This window comes from Neolamprologus brichardi, chromosome 14 (genome assembly GCF_056152115.1).
Source record: "Neolamprologus brichardi isolate AB-2024 chromosome 14, ASM5615211v1, whole genome shotgun sequence".
Taxonomy (NCBI): Eukaryota; Metazoa; Chordata; class Actinopteri; order Cichliformes; family Cichlidae; genus Neolamprologus; species Neolamprologus brichardi.
In genome coordinates, this window is record NC_142117.1 from 8,962,308 (window position 1) to 8,971,237 (window position 8,930).

The 8,930-nt window shown below is 42.8% G+C and overlaps 1 long non-coding RNA gene across 1 annotated transcript; it reads right to left on the reverse strand.

Annotated features, from left to right (window-relative positions):
* Positions 1 to 1,582: 1,582 nt before the first annotated feature.
* LOC118454935 (uncharacterized) lies at positions 1,583 to 8,723 on the reverse strand. The gene is made up of 3 exons (XR_015719969.1): positions 8,538 to 8,723; positions 7,068 to 7,173; positions 1,583 to 5,087 (listed from the first exon to the last, which is right to left on the reverse strand). It is a non-coding gene; the product is annotated as an uncharacterized LOC118454935 (long non-coding RNA).
* Between the last annotated feature and the right edge of the window lie 207 nt (positions 8,724 to 8,930).

Below are 8,930 nucleotides of genomic sequence, written 5' to 3' on the forward strand. Positions count from 1 at the left end.
TGCGGTGGAGTGCGGAGGATGAGTTTGGTAATCTCACAGCGTGAGGGGAAAAAAACTGCTGAAATCTGGTGAATACTTTGGTATCACTTGCCAGACAGCAGAAGGGTGAACAGGCTGTGACTGGGGTGGGTATTGTCCAGGAGTATCCTCTGGGCTTTGTGCAGACCCCGCCCCTCCCTCCCCTTAACAATATCACTGGTTCTCAGTAGATGGGTGTGTGTGATGTCTGGGGGGGCTCTGGTGTTGAGCGCCACAGTTGAGGAGGTTTCACTGCTAATTCAAACTGTCTGGAGTCTATTTATCCAAAGTCCAATATCTAATTACAGAGTCTGGTGCTCAAGTCCAGAGTCCAAAAGTTGCCAGTGAATGTGATGGACATGGAAGATAAAGGAACCCAGTCTAACTTCTACACCAACATCACCTCTAAGTCCAGTTTGCTTTGTCTGAGCTTGGCAGGGACAGTCAATTCCAGATTCTTTAAGCAGGTATTTTAAGTGAGACAAAAGCATGTTCTGGGTTTAAAGAACTCAAAGAACTGCACAGTACAGGTTTGAAGTGGATCAAGGAGGAAGAGCCTAATGTTAAATGGTAAGATTCTTATACAACGCTTTTCTGCTGTACCAGAGTACTCAAAGCACTCCATACAACATGCCACAGTCACACCTATTCTCACAAGCACTTACTTTAAACTGACTGGTTCCTAGCTACATTCACACTCCAATGGATGCATCGGAAAGCAACTTGGGGTTAGTATCTTGCCCAAGGATACTTGACATGCAGACTGGAGGAGCCTGGAATTGAATCACCAACCTTCCGATCAGTAGGTGACCTGCTCCACCTCCTGAGCTACAGGCACCCCACAATGTGCGATCAAGATGTCCCAGCACGGCACAATAACAACTTCAACGCCTTTGGCGTACTAAATATGTAAACCACATACATAAACCACCATCAGTCGGAAGTGAGATGTTCTTCTCGGCCACTGTGTTCAAATATTTGGGGAACATGGCAGCCTATGCATCTTTAATGAATTAAGACTGAAAATTACTGACTGTCCCTTTAACAGATGACCCTCCATTTATTTCAGCTTTGATCATATCACATGAACACACTATAGATACTGTTATCCATGATCGTTTAGTTCAGTGTTTCCATGCTATTCCAAAATAGCAGAGTTATGTGTCAAACACAGAATTTCAATGACAGGTTCTCCCAAAAGAGAATGGGTCAAAGATGAGGAAGAACATCATACAGCTGCCTCACCGATATGGTCTCTCTTGTACTCACAGGGGAAGGTCAATGCTTGGAGTCACATGTGTTAACAAGGTGATCAATGTTAATCACAGAGAGAACAATCGATACAGAACAATGAGAGTAACAATAGTCAGAGCCTTTAGGTCACTGGTAACAATTCAAGCTTATGGCTTTAGGAGTCTTGCAAATCTATCAAATAACAGACTGGATGTTATCTAATGTTGATATCTAATCTAATCTGTCTTATTTTTATTGCTGTAACTTGCAGGTTGAAGTTCATATTCAAATAACTGATCATTGTTTCACAAATATGGGTAAAGGAAAGGAGAATGTTAAAATATCAGTGTTTATTTTCTTTATACAGAACATCAGTATAGCTTTGATATTACTGAGGGTTTTATTGAGCAGTGCTTTCCAAATCACATCAACCTCTCATGAATGAAGATCACAGTTCAGCTACAGACAGTTTTCCTCCCTTTCCTCTAAGCGCCAGACCTTCTCTGGGAATCTGTAAAGAAACTCTGCTTCGCTTTAAAATGCTATGACGTCGTCGCTGACCCAATTCTTGCAACGAACCTGCGAGGAGCCTCATGCTGCTGTATCTGCATATTTAACAGGAGAGAGCAGGAAGGAGGGGACGGGAAAATGGGGGGGGAGAAAGAAACTCGATGCCCTTTCTCAAGGCTTAAATTTACTAAAATATGACTATGAATTTTCTACTGCCGTAAATTAGGGCAGGAGATGAGCCACAAAGTGGGCGCTCCCCCTCTTTCTCTTAGTGTGACTAACCCCGTGTGTGCAGTCACGATGGGAGGAAGACGATGCTGTCAGGGAAAGCTGTTCACACATCACACAACCAAAGACCCGCAGACAAATTTAAGGGAAGCTGTTGGCATAATGGTACAGTCAGGAGACAAGACTGTGTGTGTTCCCGTGCAGTTAAAGCAGTGTTTCATTGCTCAGCGACACTTGGAGTTTACCCACATGCGTGCAAAAGTTCTGTTGGTACAACAGCTACATGCATTTTGATTTTGAAGAAAGTCAGGCTTTGTGCAAATGTTCATTGGTGCGTTTGTGCGAGTTTGAGGGTTTTCTATTTGAGAAAACAACTAAGTGACAGCAACCGGGAGAGTCAGAGAAAGAATGCGATTCTGTTTGACGTGCTCAAATCCAGTCTCATCCTCAGCTGTCTGTTTGAGAGTAGCAGTCAGAGATATGGACAGAGAGGAAAGATAAGTAGAGCGTAAATGTTCCTTTACCACATCATATATTCTGGGTTATCGCTAAGCATTTCTATTCCTCTCTATCTCCTTCATCTTGACACACACCATACACCGAGCCTGGGAGGTACACAACATCGGGTTCACAGACATACCGAGCAAATTAAACATCGCTAAAGATGAAATGTTGCAGTCAAAGATGCTATCAGGACTGTAAACCCAACATAGGAAGCCTCGAGAAGCCCATTCTTGGCTTTGCTATGCAATAAAGTGAGTGTTTTATTGGATGAATTTTAGGCAAAAATATGTCTGTCATAAAGGCATTTTGCCTTAAAGTCATTCTTCAGCTGGAAACATTCCTGTGTCTGAGCTTTCACCCTCATCACACTGCTTGAGTGGAAGATTTTTAGTATCATTATAACCAGTATAAGTAATATTTAGCACTATGATGGCGCTGTGATGCCTCAAATATTAAACAGAAACCTGCCGAGCTTGGTTAACAGGAAACAGGAAAGTTTGTTTTTATTTCTTACAAAAATGAAAACGATAAAAAGAAAATGTTGTGGTTTTTCTGGGGGAGCAGTACACAGTTTGTAGGTGGATTAAAAATATACTGATACAACATGTCAGTTAATTTTTTTACAGGTGCTCGTAGACTGATTCTGTTTGCTTTGGAAAGAGTTGGGCTAGCTAACCTATCATACAGTGAGCTAATTCGCTGCTGCCAGCAACACTAAATTTACTTTAAAGAATCGAGCGTTAGTTCTTAAATCTCAACAACATAATGAATAAACACAAATAAATAAATACTACATTTGAATTAGTATAATTTGCTTTCTGTGGATGCATTTTTATGTATTTCTATTTGTTATTTGACCTGCCCAGGGACTCCACAGCTTTCAGTGGACACAAGACCAATACTGCTGACAGCATGGACTGGGAGACAGTCAGAACTGTCAGCGGTCAAGGCATCTTTTCTCATCCATCCATTTTTTTCTGCTTATCCAATTCAGGGTTGCAGGTTAGCTGGAGCCTATCCAAGCTGCCATAGGGTGAGAGGGGGGGGTTACACTACACCCTGGAGAGGTCGCCAGTCTGTCGCAAAGCAACGCGCTCATTGTGAGTGAATTAACCTAACCCCACTGCGAGAACCCACACAGCGGACAACATGCAAACTCCACACAGAAAGGCCCAGATGGTGGACTCAAACCCAGGACCTTCTTGCTGTGAAGCAACAGTGCTCATGCTAACTATCATCATGCTGCCCATTCACATTCATGTCAGATGAATAACTGAGCTGAGGCTAAAGTTAGATCACAGTCTCTTCTAAAAATAACAGCTTCATATAAGCATTACATTACATATAAGTATTCGTTTAAGGATTGTGAAATGCTTTTAAATTGGATTATGATTTGAGACCATATTTAAATTGGTCAGAGTTTAATACACAAATGAAACGAACATTCATTACTTTAAACTGACTGGTACTTACTGGGTTTTTGTTTTTCAAATGAAAGACCAATTTTCTTCTGATTTATTGATGTGATTTATCAAGCCCTCTTACAGAGTCATTTAAAAGCACACTGAGTATTTACTTTAGTTATTTTAAATCCAGTACAATTTTCCATGAGTCACATAACCTGGCTCCATTCTTTTTTTTGTTTGGCTGTGGCGTTGAAAACTGGATCTGACAGTCTGGGGAAAGAATGATCAGAAACAACCAAATAATAAGTCAATGATGTGTCTCGCGCAGGCAGCTTCTCTCATGTGTTGCACCGTTTCTGGCACTTGAAGCAGAACTCTTCCTATGCAGGCCTGTGTCTTATTACAGGCAGCCTATGGGTTTGTGATGCATTATAGAGCCAGCATGTGTCCTTTACGCAGAAATGTGAGTTACATATGGGCTTAAGTGGGTGTGAAAGAGAATGTTAATCAGTCAAATGCTTTTGTCTGCTTTGCAGGGTGGAGTAGGGTGTATGTGTGTCTGCATAGATGTACATGCGAGCTTCCATATGTTGCTACACGCAGCGGGGAGGCTTGTCAGGACACTTTGCACCGGCAGCTGAGAGACCAACTGCGCAGCCCGCCCAGGAGTGGGTGGCAGACCGTCATCAGCACGCAGCCCAACACACAACTGGATTGATCCCCTGTGTAATTCTCCACTGTGGTGAACGTCCTCGTCAATCAGTCCGACCACAGACATTCTTTCAGAGGACACTGTGTGTGGACTTACTGTAAGCGCAGGCCGCAGAGGCCACACCAGGTAACAACAAGTCTGGAAAAATGCTGCATTGCAAATGTTTGTGTTTCTCATTTGAATTTGGTTTTTCGGCGGAGGGCTGAGTCAGATGGGAAATGCTGGACGCCCCAATTCACGCCTCGGCACTTGTCTCACAAATCCAGCCCGCCACCCCCTCACCCACCCAGTCTTCTCTTTCCCCTTTAGCACTCTCATTTATCTCCTTTCCCCCCCTTCTTTGCTTTTTCGTTTGTCTTCATTTCACAAGTTATCCACCAATCTCAGCGTCACCCTCATCCTCAGCCGTGTCTCTCATCAACACAGAAGACTCGTCAACTCTCCCGCTTCCCTGGAGTTTCCCTCCGCCAGGCTGTCTGCAGACAAAACACATACAATGCTTTAGGAAATAATTAGCACCCAGTGAAACTCTAAAAAACAGCTACGAGCTGCTTGAGATGTGTTTGTGGGAAGAGAAACAAATTTAAAAGTGCTTTTGCCGTTTCAGAAAGTAGACTAGTGGAATCATGTCTGCGTTGTCAGCAGCACGGCAGCAGGCGCCGCGTCTCTCACTTGCCAACTTGAAAGTGTGTTTAAAGCTGAACAGAAGTGAAAAAGCGTGACTGCTAAGACATTAGAGTGTATTCTTTTGCTGACTGTCATTAAGCAAATGTCATTTGGTCTGACTCCCTCTGGAGTTAGTCTTTTCCAATTTTCACCTAATTTCAGGTAACGACTGGCACTGCCAGTGCCGGTAAATGAATCTAATGGAGTGTGAACTGGCACCCAAGAAGACTTTGAACACAACTTTTGTACTACAAGTTTTAAACCCATCAAGTAAAAAACTGAAGAACAGTTTTACATTTATTCAGTCAAATTTATTCAATTATGTTTTCTGAGAAAAAAAATACACTTAATACACCTCTACAGACTCACCTATAGAAATTTTAATGAATTGCGTTGCAACACAATGTAATTCATCATGGATATATGTGACATAGATGTGACTACTCAGATAACTGAAACAAGTATTTTTTTTTTGTGTAGCTGAAGCTAATTTACTTCAGAATTAGCTATTTTTCAAGCAGCTATTTTCTCAGTAAATTGCCTTCAGGCGATGTGGACACCCAAGTTTGTGCATACGATAATTTGAGAATGAGGAGACATTGGATTTTGATATCGATACCATAGGTGCATCTACTAACAATCTCAGGGAATTTCGAATTTCACTGACCTCGACCTCAAGGTCAAGGTCAGAGGTCAGCTTTCCTGGAAATTGTCCACCCCGAGGACAAGGAACACAACAAGAACGTGTCCTCAGATGAGAACACAGCCTACACAATTTTAGGCAAGTGGTTCTAATATCTGTTGTGCCACTCAGTGATGCTGTTGGTCTCTCCCAGGAGAATAATGCCCCCCGCTGAACACTCAAGAGACACAACAAAGAGCCCAGGATTGCTCAGCCTCCAAACTCCTGCAGCAAAATTCTCACAACCACAAGTACTGCAGGACTCTCCCCAGGGGCCTCAGTGGGTACCGTGGATTACCACAATGTTAGCAAATTGTAATATTAATAAATAATAGAAACAATGGTAAATGGACTGGTTCTTATATAGCGCTTTTTTACTCTTTCTGAGCACTCAAAGCGCTGTACACAACTTGTACATTAACCCATTCACACCAGCACATTTTTCTAAGTGCTTTCTAAGTAACATTCACACACACATTCATACTCCGATGGATGCATCGGAGAGCAATTTGGGGTTAGTATCTTGCCCAAGGATATTTGGCATGCAGACTGGGGAAGCCAGGGATCGAACCACTAACCTTCCGATCAGTAGATGACCTGCTCTACCACCTGAGCTACAGCCACCCCTAAACAAGAGGGGAAAGGTGACGTTCCCCACTCCAGCAAATTATTCATGATTTGTGCTTCTGTCTGGATAAAGATGCCCAAAAGGTCACTACATTTGTCACTACATAAACACACATAAAAAGGGGTTCATGAGTGAGAAAGCTGTTCAGTAAGCTGCAAAGATAAGGGCTCAGATCAATTAAGTGCAGTCGATTAAAACCCTCGCCCTTAAGTCTTATACACGCCAGAGGCGTAAAGTCCGTGTGAATATCTCATGCATTCAAAATAATTTTCAGACTCACCTATTCTTACTGCAGCTGTTCACAAAAACTTGTGGCATTTACTTTTTCAAACCAAGCTCAGTTTTTCAGATTTTTCAGATCTGGATAAACAGATCTGGCCAATCAGACAACAGGTGCACCCGTAGCTCAAGATATGCACAGTTACTGAATACACAGTGATATGGAAATGATAAAGTTATACTATTTTCGCTCACACTTACAGCTAGACGTTGCTCCGGGTTAGTTGGCTCTCTGTAATGATTCCTCTGACTCTTCAGATGTGGTCCCAGCTCTGCCAACAAGAGCTCAAACTGTCCCACTGACATCCTGAAATATGTACGAAAGCAGTCACCTCCTGGATCAAACCATGAAATTCTCCCTGCCCCTGCCTTCTTATGTCAATTGAATCAACCTCGAACCCATTTCTTGCTTTTGTTGTGCAGACTGTGCACAACTTTAATTTTCAAGAACACATTTTTTCTTTATAAAATCACGAAACTTTCTGTGTGTGTATATACGTCACACAAAAAGTTTGTATCCAAACATTCCGAATTTTGTGTTGTTATTTTCACAACACGTGTTGTGAACAGATTGTTTCGCAGCAGCGTGTGAAGGCCTTCAGGCTTAAATCTGAAAATGCTATTTTCACAAACCTGCTTCCACAAAATGGTTTAGTTCCTCATATAAAAGCAGACTAGTGTTCACAAGTACATCATTTCAGTTCATGTCTTTATTAGTTACAAAGAAGATGGTTCTGCATTCAATCCGACCCAACCGTGGCAGGCAGTCGGACCATTCAGAAAGCCTGCATTCATGCATGGCCCTTAAAGTTGCATGCATAGACTTTCATGCATACATACACAGTATATACAGATACAATCTCAAAAATGTGGTATGTATGGACTTAATTTCACCAGCGTATGCAAACACTCAAACTCGGCCTTGCAGGTTTCTCTTGTATACACATTCACTTAGATATAAACACACGAAACAGGAGACACTGCTGATTCAATCGACAAAAAGAAACACACACACATTTGCACACTTCCAGAGGCCCTCAAACAAAGCCCTTTCCATGTTTTGTCTGCAGTGTAGCTAAGTAGAATTTGCGCTAAAATAACTTCAAAGGCTCTGAAGGAGGGGCCACTTTGAGGAGTATGGGTAATTAGGGCTGTGGAAGCAAGGGAGAAAAGAGAAAGGGAGAAGATGAGTGAAAAGGTGGAGGTGGTGGTGGTGGTTGGGGGGGATCCTCACAGCCACAATGGATGAATAGGAAGGAGACACGGTTTGGAGAGAGACCACAGTGGGGACTAGCAGCGCTTGGTGATAACACTTGAGCGCGCACATACATAAATATGCGCGTGTATACAGATCGACGGAGTGATAGCGCGCCACGAGGCAGGAAATTTTGGCTGCGGAATTGAGTCCCAGTTGTAAACACGACGCCGGATATGCTGACACAAGTCATGCAATCAAGAGGAGACAGACAGACAAACAGTGTTGTAGACCAAAAGCAGACATTTCTCTCTCTCTCACTACTACACTCACACAAAGTGCTCCTAATGGCAGCAGTGTGTGTTTTTTTCCCCGGCCAAGCCACCAGTCCACCGGGCCATCACAAGAGCCCTCGCCACCAGCTAATGCACTGCTATTTATAGCTCGTAAACAACATTAAACATGTCGAGACTGACCTGCATCGCCACCAGTACAAACAGAGCCAGACTGCAAGAACAAAAGTTAAGCTCTGTGCTTTTCTCCTTTTCTTATTTGAAATAACTCCTATATTCAGGTTCTGCCTGCTAGAACCTAAAAATATAATCAGTGCCTCAGTAAACAATGCAACTGGAGAGAATGGAGAAGTGAAGCTTGAGAAGGAAAGGGAGGAAAGGGAATCAGTGTGTGTGTGTGTGTGTGTGTGTGTGTGTGTGTGTGTGTGTGTGTGTGAGAGAGGAAGGACAAAGTGGATACAGAGAGAGGTGTTAGAGTGCCCTCTATTGACTGAACTAGGTTTTAACAGCCTACTATCTCTCTCTTACACACACACACACACACACACACACACACACTCGAGAGAGAGCAGAGTG